The 16,727-nt window shown below is 40.2% G+C and overlaps 1 protein-coding gene across 1 annotated transcript in view; it reads right to left on the reverse strand.

Annotated features, from left to right (window-relative positions):
- Positions 1 to 368: 368 nt before the first annotated feature.
- HMGCLL1 (3-hydroxy-3-methylglutaryl-CoA lyase like 1) overlaps positions 369 to 16,727 on the reverse strand; it is a 176,124-nt gene continuing 159,765 nt past the window's right edge. Inside the window, exon 10 of the transcript XR_011650074.1 lies at positions 369 to 4,677. The gene's annotated coding sequence lies outside the window, so the exon portion shown is untranslated. The remainder of the gene's footprint in view (positions 4,678 to 16,727) is intronic.

Genomic DNA, 16,727 nt, shown 5'->3' on the forward strand with positions numbered 1-16,727 from the left:
AAACTAGAAAAGTAGACAGAAGCAGATAGTCTACCAGAAAGATCTAAAATTGAGATAGATGTCACCTCATAGAGAAACTCCTTTATAGTTTTCCACTTAAGCACCATCATAGTCATTGGTTCCCAGTAACATTGGCTGATCTAGATCTAGAACTCCATGTAGAATCTCAAATGGGAAACCATGGTAAGCAAGTCAGATATACTTTAGGACTACCCAATTGCATCTATTCCTATCACCTGCCTACCCTTGTCAACCCATAGAGTGAAACCCTTATTTACACTAAGGTATTTTCTTAGTATTAGAGTGTAATCTCAATAAAGACAGGGACTACATCTTGTTCACTACTGAAATCTCAGAGCTTGGTAAAGTTTTTTTTTTTTTTCATGGACATGCTCAAAAATTATTTGTTAAATAAATGAATAAAATTAGGTATTCTGAAACCTATAAGCAAACAAGGACTCTGATTTGTACATGTGCTTTTTCATTGCACTTACAGGAGAACCTGCAAGCTTCACTCACAGTTTATTAACTTATACATAAGACAATTCTAGCACCACTGTTCAAACATCAACTATAGCATGGCTGCTTACTACCACTCTTCTGTACTTTCTCATCTCATTTATGATTTCTCATGGGGTCATAAAATAATAAGTGAAATGGAAAATGCCAAAAAGTGACTTACAAGGAAGACCTCTGAAGATTAAGGAAATGAAGATATAGTATCTCAAAACAGAAGGGCCCAAAACCATTGAGGGAAGGATTTATACTTACCCTATACCCCTCAACAGCAACCAAGACTGGACTGAACAGAATTTATAATAACATCTTCAAGTTATCAATATGGCAAACATGTCAATTCAGGTATTGAGTCAACAAATATTTAAAAGATGCTATAGTGTGTCAAACACTGTGAGAGGCACGGCATGGAGGATACACAGGTAACTATGATACAGCCTCTATAATTCAGAAGTTCACAGGCTAGAGAGAAAAAATAACACATAGCAAATGTCCGCACTTCAGAGTGATGAAGGATGAACAATTTGCCATGGGAACCTGCTGGATGAGTAGTAGCTACCCAAAGGTGGAAGAACATCTGAGTCCAAGAAACGAGCATGAGGAAAGGCATGACCTTTGGGAGTGGTGACTAGACCTAAAAGGTTATGAACAGGAGCAGTAGAGGGTGAGGTGGGAAGGGATAATGGGAAACCATGGTAGGAAACTAGATTAAATTCATATTAGGAAGATCCTTACGGGCCCTGAGGAGCTTGTAAACTGGGGAGCAAGTAAACCATGTCCACCTTATAATACAATAATTATAGCCACAGCTATACTTCTGACCGAAATATTTCTTTTTTAAATAGTTGAGGTGTCATGGCATGAATATAGGGAACATAAAAGTTTTCTGATATATGTTGGATATTTTTATAGTAGTTACAGTTAAAAACAACAACTGAGTGAGTGCTGAGTTCCTATCCAGGGAAGCTCTGTCATATTCCCCAATGGAACAACAATAATCCCCCAAGTACAATGGCAAAGACCAACAAGGAAGGATGGTCCATTAATGAGCCCTTGATACTGATGCCTATGCTTATGAGCCTGTGTGCCTGAAATATGAACTAGGCCTAGAGCTGCAGGGTGTGTAAGAGCTACCTCCTGAGAGACTCCATGTTGCTCAAATGTGGCCACTCTCTAAGACAAACTCAGCATGTAAATACATTACCTTCCTTCCAGCATTGGACATGACTCCTGGGGATGAGCCTCCCTAGCACCGAGGGATTACTACCAATCACTAGCTGGTGATGCACCTAGAAAGAGACCTTGAATAAAAGTGTCAACTCAGACCAGCAGAATAGCTCAGCCTACATGTTGGAACGAGTGTTCAAAACTACTTTTTGACCATGAATAAAAGGGGGAAATGGCAAAGACAAATGAGTTTATATGGCTAAGTATATTCAAGAAAGAGTCGGGAGGTACTCAGAGGGTCTTGCTTATGCACACCTCAGCAGGACCCAGAGAGAGCCAAAGTAGAAACAATCCTAGGTGCTGGATGGAGATACACAGGGTATATGGCCATAGCAGATGGATTTGGAGTTCTGAGCCATGTTGGAGGTCCCTGCTTTGGAATTTGTGCTCCTGAGTGTGATGGAGCTGGACTCAGATGTGACCTTTCTATATATGCCTCTTCTGTCACTTTTACTGAAACTGTTGTTGGTGCTGGGGGTGGTGTATATCCTGGAGACTTGAATCTCTGGACTGGCCATGTGCCAGCTGGGCCCTGAGCCTCAGCAGAGTTGCAACTCCTACATTATGGTTCGTTGGACTTACCCAGGTCAGCGAACACAGAGGTAAAGATGGTCAATCACCACACCAGGGAGCCAAGAGTGCCTACAACTGCAAGCAGAAAAATTGCATCCATCATCCATGTGGAATCTAAGCCCCCTCTTGATCTAGAGGTGGAGTGGACATCACCTTCCCAGGGTCCACAGAATGGAAAAATAGAATATGGTTTAGAGTGGACTTACTGATATTCTACTATAAAACTATTGTGACTAGTAATAGAAGAAATTGTAGCATTGAGGTGGAGAAAGTGGCCACAGTAGTTGCTGAGGGCAGGGAGAGGGAAGAAGAGATGTGATGTGGGGGCATTTTTGGGACTTTGGTTTGTCCTGAGTGATATTGCAGGGTGAGATGCTGGACTTCATATATCCTGCCATAACCCACTGAATGTACTGGGGGAGAGTGTGAACTACAGGGTATACTATTATCCATGTGGTGCAGCAGTCCTCCAAAATGTGTTCACTGAGTGCGATGAGTGTGCCACAATGATAGGGGAGGTTGTTGGTGTCAGAGGAGTAGGGTGGGGAGGATGGGGGTATACGGTGTTATGGGAAACTTCTATCTGTTTGTTATTGTAAATGTTACACCTGTTAAGTGTAGCAGTTGTTAGATGTTGCAGTTGTTCCCTGTTATTGTAAATGATGTTGCAGTTCAGATAGCAAACAGCTGCTTGGTAGTTTCCCAATAAATGTGAGGTGGAAACTAGGGTTGGGGCTCTCAGTTCCAGAAGCTGTGAGTCCCCTGGTCCCAGGTTTGTGTCCCCTCTTGTGTCTCTACCTTTATTTCTGCATTGCCTTCCCTTCGAGCCAACCTATTGTGAGCTGAATGCAGCAATACGGGAACCTCTTATGTTTTTTAATGTAACTTTTTTGTGTGATGTATATATCTTCAAAAAATACAATTTACAAAAATGATGGGGGTGGGGGGGTGGGGAGTGGGTTATATGGGAACCTCTTATGTTTTTTATGCTTTTTTATGTTTTTTAATGTAATGTTCTTGTGATCTATTAAATAAAAAACGTGTAAAAAATAAAGTTCAAAATTTTAGAAAAAAAGTTGAGGTGTGAAGAGGAAGCTTTCACTCATCTGGGAAAATCATGTATCTTTAAGAATTCACCCCAGGATTCAATTAAATAAATAAAATGATTTTATAGATGAGGCATGAAAGATGAAAGTGAATATGATATAATTTTTAAAAGAAACAAAGACAGTAATATACCCTTCAAATTTCTGCCTTGCAAGATTGAGCACCTATTAAAACATTAAACTGGTGACGCAAATATGTTTTTTATGGTTCACTAAATTGTCTCATACCTTTGAGATTTTCTTTTGAATTAGCTGGAAGGTGGAAACTTTTCTTTTGTTTCAGCCTGCATTTGATTTTTTATAAAAAGCTGAATAACGTTTGGATAAAAATCTGAATAAAGTGGATAAATGAACTGGTTAATATATTTGTTAACAATATGAACAAAACATGAAAACAAAATGTGGTTAATAACTATCACTGTCAATATCAACACAATATAAAATATAATATGACTAGAAAGTAGTGAAATTTAATTTCATATGTATAAGAGGCTCCATGTAATTCCAATTCTAAGATGATAATGCCATTGACACGAATACATGGCTTCTGAACATGGCAAATTTGAAGGTCAATTTCACTGGCACACATTAAATACCTAATGATGGTGGTGTACTGTTAAGAATGAGCAGTGGATTCAGGACAATTGTTGTCTGGGTAGGATATGTGTGTGTACAAATTCTTCATAGGACCCCAATAACACACTCCTAACACTTGCTGCCAGATACTCCTCCCTTCCTCTTCATTGCCCATAATTCTAATTTGAATTCCTCTGTCCTCAATATCTGTGAACACCATAAGAATCAATAAAACCCAAGACATACTGATCTTTGTTTAAAGGACAGTCCATAGTATGTTTCTTCTTATTACAAATGTTATGGGTAACTGAGTACAGATGCTGCTATAACAAAGACACAGACATTAGTATTCCATTGTTTCCACTCGTTTCTGGAGTCCACACATGTTCACAGTCTGGATTTTGTGAGCCGACTCCAGATGTTCCAGTTTCATCTGGATGAAGCCGCTGGGAAAATCAGACAGAGTTCCCATGTAAGGCTGCTGGTCTCTGAGAATGCCTCCGGAATGGCTGCCCAACAAACCAATACATTTGCATGTATGTACAGATAGAATGCAGCCACTCTGAGGACCTTCTGATTGAGAGGCAGCTTTTCAGTACCGATATGATTCAGGAAGATGGGCGGGCTACCTGTGAGGTGTTGTTCTACCTAACCATGACAGGGCTCTTAGAAAAACCGCCTGGAGAAAGGAAAGTTCAGAAGAAACAGTCACCATAATTTTAAAATTTATTTCCTCTTGATTCCTAGAAGGGCATAAGCCACACAAGTTTGTTACTATAGCTCGATTAGGTAACAGGAGAGAAAACTTCCATGGAAGAAAAGAATAGCTGTCTTCAACAAAGTACACAGTTTCATAACGGAAGGAGAAAGTAGAAGTCTGCCTAGCAGATAGCCAGTTTAAAAAAAAATACTGGCAACTCATGAAACAACAGAACAACAGATAGCAAAATTTAACTGATCACTTGTTTAACTGCTAGAAGAGTGGGACAAATTCCTAATGCTTTTCTGATTTCAGGTGATGCAGAATATACAGTCTGAGCCTATTATAATTCTGCTTAGAGCAATTCACTCAGAAAAAGTTTTGTAATCAGTTCCTACAGCAAACTACAGTCAAACGAAAGGCAGAAAAGAAATAGGTCAGAATGCATAGCTCAATGATACAGCACAAAAAAAGTTCTTGTGCCAAATTAAGACTACACAGTTCTGGACTATGATGGTGAGCTGTCTCTTCTTTAAGCTAATGCACCCTTTAAGTGGAACAGGATAAAGAATACTTATGAGAGCTTCCCAAGGGTTAAACAATTCGTAATGCAAGAGAAGTTCCACTCCAGGGTAGTGTCAGAGAAAGAGATAATAAAAACTGATAGTTAATATTTATTGACCACTTACAAATTGTCAGGCATTTTGCCAAACACTTATAAGCTTTGTTTTGTGAGCTCCTTCCCACAGCTGTATACATAAGGGTTATTATTACCCAAGTTTTACCTGTGAAGGAAGTGAGGTTTAAAGATATTAGGTAAATACCAAGTTTACATAGCCATGAAGTAACAGAGTCAAGACTCAAAACCAGGCTACCTGACTCCAGAGCCTGAGATCAAGTGGTGCCAAAGAAGGCCAATGACTGATGAGTATACATTAAATGCATTAAATCTCCTCTTTCACTGGGGCAAAGTTGTTTGATGACAATTTTTTATGACAATTTCTCTTCCTTGATTAATGCACTACTTTTTTTTTCTATATTTTCTTTTAAATTCGAAAAATATGAGGTCCCTATATACCCCCCACCTCACCCACCCCACCCCTCCACATCAACAACCTCTTCCATCATTGCGGCACATCCACTGCACCTGGAAAATACATTCTGGAGCACCGCTGCTGCACATGGACAGTGGTCCGCATTGCAGTCCACACTCTCCCCCAGTCCACCCAGCGGGCCATGACAGGACACACAATGTCCAGCATCCGTCCCTGAAGCACCACCTAGGACAATTCCAAATCCTGAAAATGCCCCCACACCATATCTCTTCTTCCCTCTCCCTATCATCAGCAGCCACCGTGGCCACCCTCTCCACATCACTACTACAATTTCTTCCCTTAGTAATCACAATAGTTCCCCAAAAGAACACTAGTAAGGCTACTCTAATCCATACTCTAGTCTTCCATCTTGTGGACCCTGGCATGGTTATGTCCAGTCCCCCTTTACATCAAGAGGAGGCTTAGATTCCACATGGATAATGGATGCAATTCTCCTGCTTGCAACTGTAGGCACTCTTGGCTCCCTGGTGTGGTGGTTGACCCTCTTCAACTCCCTTTTAGCTGGCCAGGGTAAGTCCAAGAAACCAGAGGGTAGGAACTGCAAGTCTGCTGAGGCCCAGGGCCTGGCCATCACATGGATAATTCAGAGATTCAGGTCTCCTGAGAATACACCAACCCAAATGCCAACCACAGGTCCAGTAAAAGTAACAGAAGAGGCATGTGTAGAAAGGTCATATCTGAGTCCAACTCCATCACACTCAGGAACACAAACTCCAAAGTAGGGCCAACTGGCATGGCACTGAACTTGAGAGCCATCTGCCATGACCATAGAACCTGTGGGTCTCTGCAGCCCTTAGAAGAACCAGCACCTGGGTTTCCATCTACCTTGGCGTCTCTGGTACCCTGCTGAGGAGTGCATAAGCATCACCCTTCTGATGACCTCCTGACTCTTTTTTGGAGACTCATAGCCCTATAAATTCACTTGTCCTTTCCATTTCCCCCTATTATCCAAAGTCAAAAAGCAGTTTTTAATACCTGATATTACATGTAGGCTGAGATATTCTGCCAGTCTGAGTTGACCCCTTTATTCAAGGTCTTTTTCTAGTTACATCATCAGCTGGTGCTTGGTAGTAATCCCTCGGTGCCAGGGAGGTTCATTCCAGGGAGTCATGTCCCATGCTGGGGGGAATGCAATGCATCTACATGCTGAGTTTGTCTTAGAGAGTGGCCACATTTGAGCAACATGCAGGCTCTCAGGAGATAACTCGTAGGCACCCTGAAGTTCTAGGCCTAGTCCATATTTCAGGCACACAGGCTCATAAGCATAGTCATCAGTGTCAGGGGCCCATCGTTGGACCATTCATCTTTGTTGGTCTTTGCCATTGCATGTGGGGGATTGTTGCTGTTCCATTGGGGAATGTGATACAGCTCCGCTGGTCAGGAACTCAGCACTCTCTCATCTGTCGTTTCCAAATGAAACCACTATGAAAATTTCCAAACTATCTATATACCCTGTATACATGTCCTGGAGAACTCCCTCCCAACCGTGTGCCCCCCACCAATAATACCCGTCACAAGTGCTCCTCCCCTGCCATAGTCGAACCTCTCTGTAGTCCAAAACTTCTTCAAAAAGGAAGCCCAATATATTGCCAGGTTCCATTAATAGAAAAATTGAATATAGTGATGGGTTTAAAGGTTAGATATAGAATACACAGTAATTTAGAAAAATTAAATAAAGGAAAAATAAATTGGGGTATCAAAAAAATGAAAAAGCTTTGTTTTTGACATTTTGCCTTTCATCACTGCTATAGGTGTTGCCCTGGATGTACAGTGGCAAGGCAATTTCTTCCATTCCTTTCTCAGTTTTTACCTCCTTTCTTTCTTTTTTTTTCTAATTATTCTTCTCTTCAAATAAGTTTTGGATCACAGTAATTCACATATACAATATATGGTATTCCCACATATCCAACATCAAACCCTTTATCCCTTCCCCAACAATGATCTTTTTACATGTTCATATTATATTTGCTGCAGCTGATGTACAGGTATTGAAATAATAACTTTCAAACATGGTTCCATTTGGGTTTACATTATGGTTTATATTTTAGACTATAAAATTTTCTAAACTTTTAGTTATCTTATGTTTTACATTATGGTTTACATTTTAGCCTATAGACTTTTATACATTTTTGGTGTAACTGAAAATGCCTATATCCATCATTGCATGATCTTGTGGAACACTTCCACTGCCCCACAGTTACACTGATTCCATGTATTCAATACCTCTTTCCCCCTCTCCCCAGGGCCCACCATGACAATCAATCTTCATTAGTTGAAGGACCATATTCAGAGATACTTGCAACAATGTTGAGGGCTTAACATATTCAACTGCCCTGACCCATTGGGAGCCACCAATTCTCTCGAGAGATACACTTCCCACTGTTTGAGAACATCAGTCCTCCCCAGGATGTGGGTATATCTTCACTCTCATTGTATGAGTCTCCACCCAATGATATAATCCACTATGACAAAATTAGAACTCAAACACTCCCTAGAAGCTTGCCCTGTGTCAGACCCAGCCCCCCCTTTAAGAATCTTAAACAGGTAATGTTCCATATTATATTTTCTAAAGAGTTTTCTCTGCATTATAATTTCAAACACATATCTGACAATCTCCTATGTTCAAATGTTCCCCCCACCTTCCCCCCAATTGCTTGGGCAATCTGACCCCTCCTCCCATCCCTAGCCCCCCTCAAGCCCACACAGACCCACCCAAAGTTATCCCTATGCCCCCATTTTATCCCTTCCCTGTACAAATACTTCCCAGCTTATCATAGATTTCACTCAAGTAGGTGTCAGCTTGCAACCTTCCTCTACCCCCCAACTTCCTTTAAGTTTTTCATCCAATCTCTAGCTCTCTGAGACAGCTTGGTTTACTTATTTCATATCAGAGAGGTCAAGTAGTATTTGTCTTTCAGTGCCTGGGTTGCATCACTCAACATAAGGTTCTCAAGATTCATCCATGTTATCACATGTGTTTGTACTATATTTGTTATTATAGCTGAGTAGTATTCCATTGTATGTATATACCACATTTTATTTATCCATTCATCTGGTGATGGGTTCTGGGGTTGATTGCAACTTTTGTCAATAGTGAATAGTGCTGCTATGAACACTGGTGTGCATATATCAGTTTGTGTTCTTGTTTTCAGATCTTCTGGGTATATACCCAGCAGTGGAATTGCTGGGTCATATGGCAAATCTACAGCTAGTTTTTTGAGAAACTGCCAAACTGTCCTTCAGAATGGCTGGATCTTTCTGCATTCCAACCAGCAGTGGATGAGTGTTTCCATTCCTCCATATCCTATCCAACAATTGTAGTCTGATTTTTTGATAGCTGCCAGTCTTATGGGAGTAAGATGGTATCTCATTGTTGTTTTGCTTTGCATTTCCCTAATAGGTAGTGATTTTGAGCATTCATGTGTTTTTTAGCCATTTGTTTATCTTCTTTGGAGAAGTGTCTGTTCAAATCTTTTTCCCATTTTTTAAATGGGCTATTTGCCTTTTTATTTTCAAGATATAGGAGTTCTTCATATATGCAAGATGTAGGTCTCCTATCAGATATATGGTTACAAAATATTTTCTCCCATTGTATAGGTTCTCTTTTCACTTTCTTGACAAACTCCTTTGAGGTGCAGAAGGCTTTAATTTTGAGGAAGTCCCATTTATCTATTTGTTCTTTTGCTGCTCGTGCTTTTGGTGTGAAGTTCATGAAGCCGTTTCCTATTACAAGGTCCTGTAGATGCTTCCCTACATTGCTTTCCAAGGTCTTTACAGTCTTGGCTATTATATTTAGGTCTTTGATCCATCTTGAGTTGATTTTTGTATAAGGCGTGAGTTGGCAATCCTCTGTCATTCTTTTACATATGGATATCCAGGTCTCCAGGCACCATTTGTTGAATAGGCCATTCTCTCCCAATTGAGAGGGTTTCGTGGCCTTGTCAAATACCATATGGCTGTATATATGAGGATCTGTATCAGAACTCTCAATTCGGTTCCATTGGTCAGTGTGTCTATCCTTCTGTCAATACCATGCTGTTTTCACTACTGTAGCTTTGTAGTATGTTTTGAAGTCAGGTAGTGTGATTCCTACAATTTCATTTTTCTTTTTCAATATGTCTTTGGGTATTTGGGGCTTCTTTCCTTTCCAAATAAATTTCATAGTTAGTTTCTCTAATTCATTAAAGAATGCTGTGTTGATTTTTACTGGGATTGCTTTGAATCTGTAGATCAGTTTTGGTAAGATAGACATCTTAATAATATTTAGTCTTCCTATCCATGAACAGGGAATAATCTTTCATTTATTTAGGTCTTCTTTGATTTCCTTGAACAGTGTTGTGTAGTTTTCTGTGTATAAGTCTTTTACATCTTTAGTTAAATTTATTCCTAGGTATTTGATTTTTTTAATTTACTCTCGTGAATGGTATTTGATTCCTGATTTCCTCCTCAGATTGCTCATTATTGGTGTACAGAAATGCTACTGATTTTTGCACATTGATCTTGTAACCTGTGACTTTACTGAACTCATTTATAAGTTCTAAAAGCTTTGTTGTAGACTTCTCAGGGTTTTCTATGTATAGGATCATATCATCTGCAAATAGTGAAATTTTGACTTCTTCCTTTCCAATTTGGATGTCTTTTATGTCTGGTTCTTGCCTCAGTAATGCATTACTTTTAATCCCCTTTTTTGGCTTTCCCTAGTGCTCACTTTAACTTGTTTTCACCCTAATAATAAGCTTGAGGGATGACATGTGTGAAAGCCTGATGTGATCTGTCTCATACCTGAGTCTCCTAGGGAAATTCTGATGATGAGCCTTTTTGCACGGTATTTGCACCTCCTGGAGTAGAGAAATGGATTCAGAGGGAGAAACAGGAGAGAGGATGTTGACATTTGTTTTTCATATTCTGCTTCTCCCTTGTAAGCCCTACTCACATTGGAATATGTGGAATGATATGGCTGCCCTGGACCATGTGAGTATAAATGTGAAATGATGCTTTGTGGTATGGATGTAGGGCATGCAATAAACTGAGTCTTCTACATTTTGCTCTTCAGCCAATTACAAGCTTGGTAAATCATTGTTTCAGAAGGCAATTTGCTCTAGAGCAGTGATTTTCAAATTGTAGGGAGCTGAGAATCACTGGAGGGGCCTATAAAAACACAGACCAGACTGCTGGGCCTCAACCCAGATTTCCTGATTCAGTAGATCTGGATTGGGACACAAGGATTTGCATTTCTAATGAATTCCTAGGTGATGCAGATGCTGCTGGACCTGGGACCACATGTTGAAAACTACTGTTCAAGCATAAAGCTTCTCAACTCTGGCTGCACAAAAGAACTACCTGTTGTACCTATTTTAAATGCTGAAATTTTAAGCCCACACCAGATGAATTAAATTAGAATCTCCGAGGATGACATTTAGGCATCAGTCTTTTTTTTAATTATTTATTTATTTTTAAAAATTACATTAAAAAAATATGAGGTCCCATTTAACCCACCGCCCCCACCCCCCACTCCCTCCACAGCAACACTTGCTCCCATCATCGTGACACATCCATTGCACCTGGTAAGAACATCTCTGAGCATCATTGCACCCCATAGTCAATGATCCACATCATAGCCCACACTCTCCCACGTTCCATCCAGTGGGCCCTGGGGGTATCTACAATGTCCCGTATTTGTCCGTGAAACACCACCCAGGACAACTCGACGTCCCGAAACCGGCTCCACATCTCAGCTCTTCCTCCCATTCCCCAAACCCAGCAGCCACCATGGCTACCCCTCCCACACCCATTCCACATTTTCTCTGTGGACATTGGATTAGTTGTGTCCATTGCACATCTATGTCAAGTGGGGGCTTAGATTCCATATGGAAACTGGATGCACTCCTCCTGCTTTCAGTTGTAGACACTCTAGGCTCCATGGTGTGGTGGTTGACCTTCTTCAACTCCATGTTAGCTGAGTGGGGTAAGTCCAATAAATCAAAGTGTTGGAGCTGAAGTCTGTTGAGGCTCTGGGCCTGGGTGTCATATTATCAGTCCAGAGATTCAAATCCCCTAAATATATCTTAAACCCCAGCACCTATTACAATTCTAATAAAGTAGCATGGAAGTCTTGTAAAAAGAGATCCCCTCTGAGTCCAATTCCATCACGCAGAAACACAGGCTCCAAAAAAGGGCCATCTGCCATGGCAGTGAACGCCATCTTAGGAATCAGTCTTTTTAAGCTCCCCTTTTCCTCCTCCCCAGTGAATCTAATGGGAGCCTAGACTGAAACCAAGAGAGCATGCCTCCATGTTAGGAATGAAGGATTGAGAGTGGCTATCCTCAAACTTAACCCTGAAATGCCTATAAATGAGAAGTACCAGAACTACCCAAGTTTATGAGGCCTTGATACCAAATCATTAGGAAATTTCTTATATCTCTTAATCTCATAGATGCCAGCAGGTGTAACAGGCTTGCTTTCCTTAATAACATGTTACAGTGCACTTTTGAAAAAGCAACACAGTCCTGGTGCCTTGGATAGTGAAAATAGACAGGTTCCAGAAACTCTAGATGACAAAACTGAGTTTTACTGGCCATAAATGGAATGATGTATTATGTGTGTGTGTGCATGCACCTGTGTGTGTATAAGTGCCTGTGTGTGTAATAGAGAAACATAGTAAGGAATTACAAGCACTTCTTCATGCCCAGAGGAAAGCTGCTTAATTGTTTATTGTACCTATTTGTTTGCTACACTGCAGGAAGATTTTTGTTGTTGTTAATATTGTTGATTTTTTCCTACCAAATCTGATGGCTTCATTCTGGCTTGATTCATGATTAGAAAGATATTTGTTTCTCTTCCAATTCTGGTTTCTCTAACATTTCCTAACAAATCCTTTTACATTTTTGCATCCACTCTTTAATTCAGTCATTCAACTGAGTTATTTCATATATTTTAAGGACCTTCAATAAGCATTTGAACCCAAACTATTACGGACCAAATAAACCTTAAAGAACTATTAAGGGTTCAGGAAAATTTTTTTAGATGCAATAAAAACAAACAAACAAAAAAAAACAAAAAAACCCCACAAAACAGGTGGAATTTGTTAGCTTACTTAAGTTCCCAAATGTTTGGATTAAACTCATTTCTATTTTCATTCTTCCTTCCAACTGACATTTATTGGATAGCTACTGTGCCAGCTCCTAGTACTATGTTCTAGGCACTAAGGATGTTAGAGTGAAAAAGATAGCAAGGCCCTTGCTTTCATGGGGCATATATTCTGGTGGGAAAAGAGAAAAACTAAATAAACAAGAAAATCAGAAGTTAAAAGTAATATAATGAAAATGAAAATTAAACAAGGGATGTGAGACAGAGAGTAACTGAGGAGCTACTTTATACTGAGGTATCTAGAAGGACTCACAAAGGAGGTGACATTTATGATGAGACTTGAATGCCAAGAAGGAGCCAGTCAGGCCCAAGCCTAGCAAAAGAGCATTACAGGCAGAGAAAAGGAATGTCAAAGTCTTCACACCCAGTACTTGTGAATGTGATCCTATTTGGAAATAAGATTTTGTAGATACAATTAAATTAAGGATCACAAGAACATTCTGGATTTAGTGTGGGCCCCAAATCTAATGACTGGTGTCATTGTAAAAGAAGGGTGAGGGAGCCTTGATGCAGAGACACCCAGAGGAGATGGCCATGTGAAGACAGGCAGAGATTAGGGTGATGCTGCCACAAGCCAACGGACGCCAGAAGACACCAGAAGCTGGAGGATGTAAGAAAGGATTCTCCCCAAGAGAATTTGGATGGGGTGTGGCCCCTGCACACATCTTAATTCTAGACTTCTGGGCTCTGAAACTGTAGAGAAATTATCACAAAGTTTGTGATAATGTTTAAAGAAGCCCTAGGAAACTAATTCAGAATCCAAGATGGGTCCAAGTCTGGCTTGTTCCAGAAACAGAAGGAAGGCAATTGGGCTCAAGTATAATGCACTCTTAAAAGTAGAACAAGTTACTTTGAACACACAGCTTCAGATGCCTATTAGACATCCAACAAGAAGGAGTCAAATAGCTAAGCACTTCTCAATCTTTTCAAATGTGCAGATGAATCACATCTTGCTTAAATGTGAATTCTGATGCCAATGGTTCTGGAGTAGAGCCAAGGAGTTTGCATTTCTCAAAAGCTCCCGGGTCCTGTACCACATTCTTTGTGGATGTAAGCAGTTACGACTTTGTGAGTCAGAAGTTAAACAAAACAGAGAGAAGGAGGCAACCAAAACATAGAAAAGGCAGAGAGGAGGAGGCAGTGAGGTGGCAGCACACCAGAACAGGGCAGCCCACACAAGGCAAACAATGCCTCAAGTAGTTGAGAGTGCTCAACAAACACAAAATGGCAAAGTTGCCATGAGGTAGAAGTGGACTTGGATTTAGCACACGACGGCCATTGGAAACTTTGAATAGAGTAACTTCTCTTCTAACACCACCCTGGGTCTTTTATTACCCATTCCCCATGCAGCAGGTTTCAAACTTCAATCTTCTTGAGCCCTCACTCCACAGACACTAACTTGTAAGGACCTTACTTCCTACTTCCCTGAAAAATGATAGAGGCCAATTGGCAGGTTCAACGGCTTCTACCACAAATCTTCCACCCCTCAAATTAAAAAAAAAATATGTCCATGCTTTACTGTCTTAGAGAAACCGGACATGTACTCCTTCCTTGGAATTGTTAAATTACTTGCCTTCAGTTCCTTTTCCTACTCTGACTCAGGATAATATGCCCCATCTGGTTTCTTTGCCACATTACTTCACAGATCTTTACTAGGTCTCCAGCCACCTCCACCTGGGTTAAATCCCAATCCCCGCATCTCGTGGGAGTCATGATTGGTCTACCCTAGTCATCTCTTCCCCATGTGAATTAGAGATTAAGGAAGGGTGTTGTGATGATATTTTGGCCAATGAAACATGAGAAGAAATCTGGGATGGGAGTGGGGATAAAGAAAAGATGTGCAGATGGTGACACGGTTGATCCCTATCATAGCATATAACAGGACTTCATTCCTTTTTATGACTGAATAAGCTATTATAAGTATTTACCACATTTTCTTTATCTGTTCATCTGTTAATAGGACGTTGTGTTGCTTCCACCTTTTTGACTACCGTGAATAATGTCACTACGAATATTGGTGTTCAAATATCTGTTGGAATCCCTGCTTTCAGTTCTTTTGGGTGGATACCTAGGAGTGGAATTGAAGTTTCTTAGACCTCTTTGAATATTCAGTGGCTCTCATTAAATAAGTGCTTTATTATGCAAAAGAAAATAAAAATGCCATGCAGACATGCAAGAAGAAAGCCCCCTGCTGCTGCTGGGCATGGTGTGTGGGATGTGAAGTACCACAACAATCTGGCAGCTATATGGAGCACAAGCCCGAGGCGAGCCAAAACCCTAAGGATGGAAAAGCAGGAAAAGGTAAGAACTCATCCTTAAACCCTCATTGAAACACCAAGTTAATCAATGCTGCAACAGCAATATCCCTGAAATATTTGTCGTGTGATTTAATTTTGTTGTTTAAGCCTGTTGGGTTAAGGTTTTCGGCTACCTGCTGTTTAGAGCAGCTTAATTGAAACACTCTATCAAAGCAGAATTTGCCTTGCTACTAGCCTGTGAGACGCCAAGGGCAGGAAACACAGCTTCCCACGTTTCCTCTCTCTCTGCTCCTCCCTTTTCCCTTCTCCTCCTTCCTTCACTCCTATGTCCCTCCCTCGATCCCTGCTTCCCTCCTCCCTATCTTCCTCTCCCTTTCCCAATCCTTTATTATCTCCCTGCGATCTCTAAAACTACTTTTTCAACACTTATTACACAAGCAGAAAACCTATATCTTATAGTCAAAAAAGAAATTTGCAAATGACCACTGGTGTTCACTTGCCTCACTATATAATTTAGATTCCTGTCTGGTTCCCAGCCCTCAGCTTTATCTTTTCTTTACAATTGTGATAGGGATGTTATTTGTGGCTTATTTATTCAACACACTTTTTTCCTAGATAATCTGGTGACTTGTATTTGGAGTTAATTATTTCGGGGTACAGAGTACAGGATGCACATCTATAGAAATAACTATGTAAGTGCAGCTAAGATGGAGCATTTAAGTCTTAGAGTGATAAGAATAAATACCACAATAAGTGTTTTCTGGATTTTTGCAGATAGTCATATCCAGCTACTATTTATTTTGTGAATGGCATGAATACAATTTAGAAAATTTCTAATTTTCAGAGAACTTAATCTTAAAATTTTTATATATAAAGAGGGCCAGCAACACATCCATATGATAAAATTCACTACAGTTTCTAGAAAGGATATTTTCCTTGACTTAAGGGCAAATGTTCTAAAAGATTACTGTGCATATATTTTAATAAGTCGCAGTTGTTTTGGCACTCCTAAGCCCTTTCACCAAGAAGCCTGGCATGGATATATGCATGGGTTGTTGTTAGGGTGGGTCCTGAAATGATTCCAGGGTTTCCTCGTTAGTTGAAATATAGCTTTGGGGTTTTCTGCCTATAGACTCCCAACAGCTTTCTGTAATTATGTGATTTTTTTTTCAAAAGCAGAAAAGCAACTGTCATTAAGCTAGCAGAGGGTTTCAGACTGTTTTGAGTGGAAGTAGTATACCAAATACCCAAAGCACAAACTTTCTTGTGGTAAATGTGATTGAGTAGAGTGATGGGTCAGTAGTGAATTGATCTGGGTGCCAGGTAAGCCTGTACTAGACTGCATCAGGAGATTTTGACTACTTGCTCTGCCTTCTGATGCTTTTATTTGTTTTTTTTGTTGTTGTTGTTTATTTGATTTTTAACTTTTTGCTCTGAAATACTTTCAAACTTACCATACAGTTACAAAAATAATAAAAAAATCCTTACAGAGAATACCTATGTACTCCT

Source organism: Dasypus novemcinctus, chromosome 11, assembly GCF_030445035.2.
Source record: "Dasypus novemcinctus isolate mDasNov1 chromosome 11, mDasNov1.1.hap2, whole genome shotgun sequence".
Lineage (NCBI taxonomy): Eukaryota > Metazoa > Chordata > Mammalia > Cingulata > Dasypodidae > Dasypus > Dasypus novemcinctus.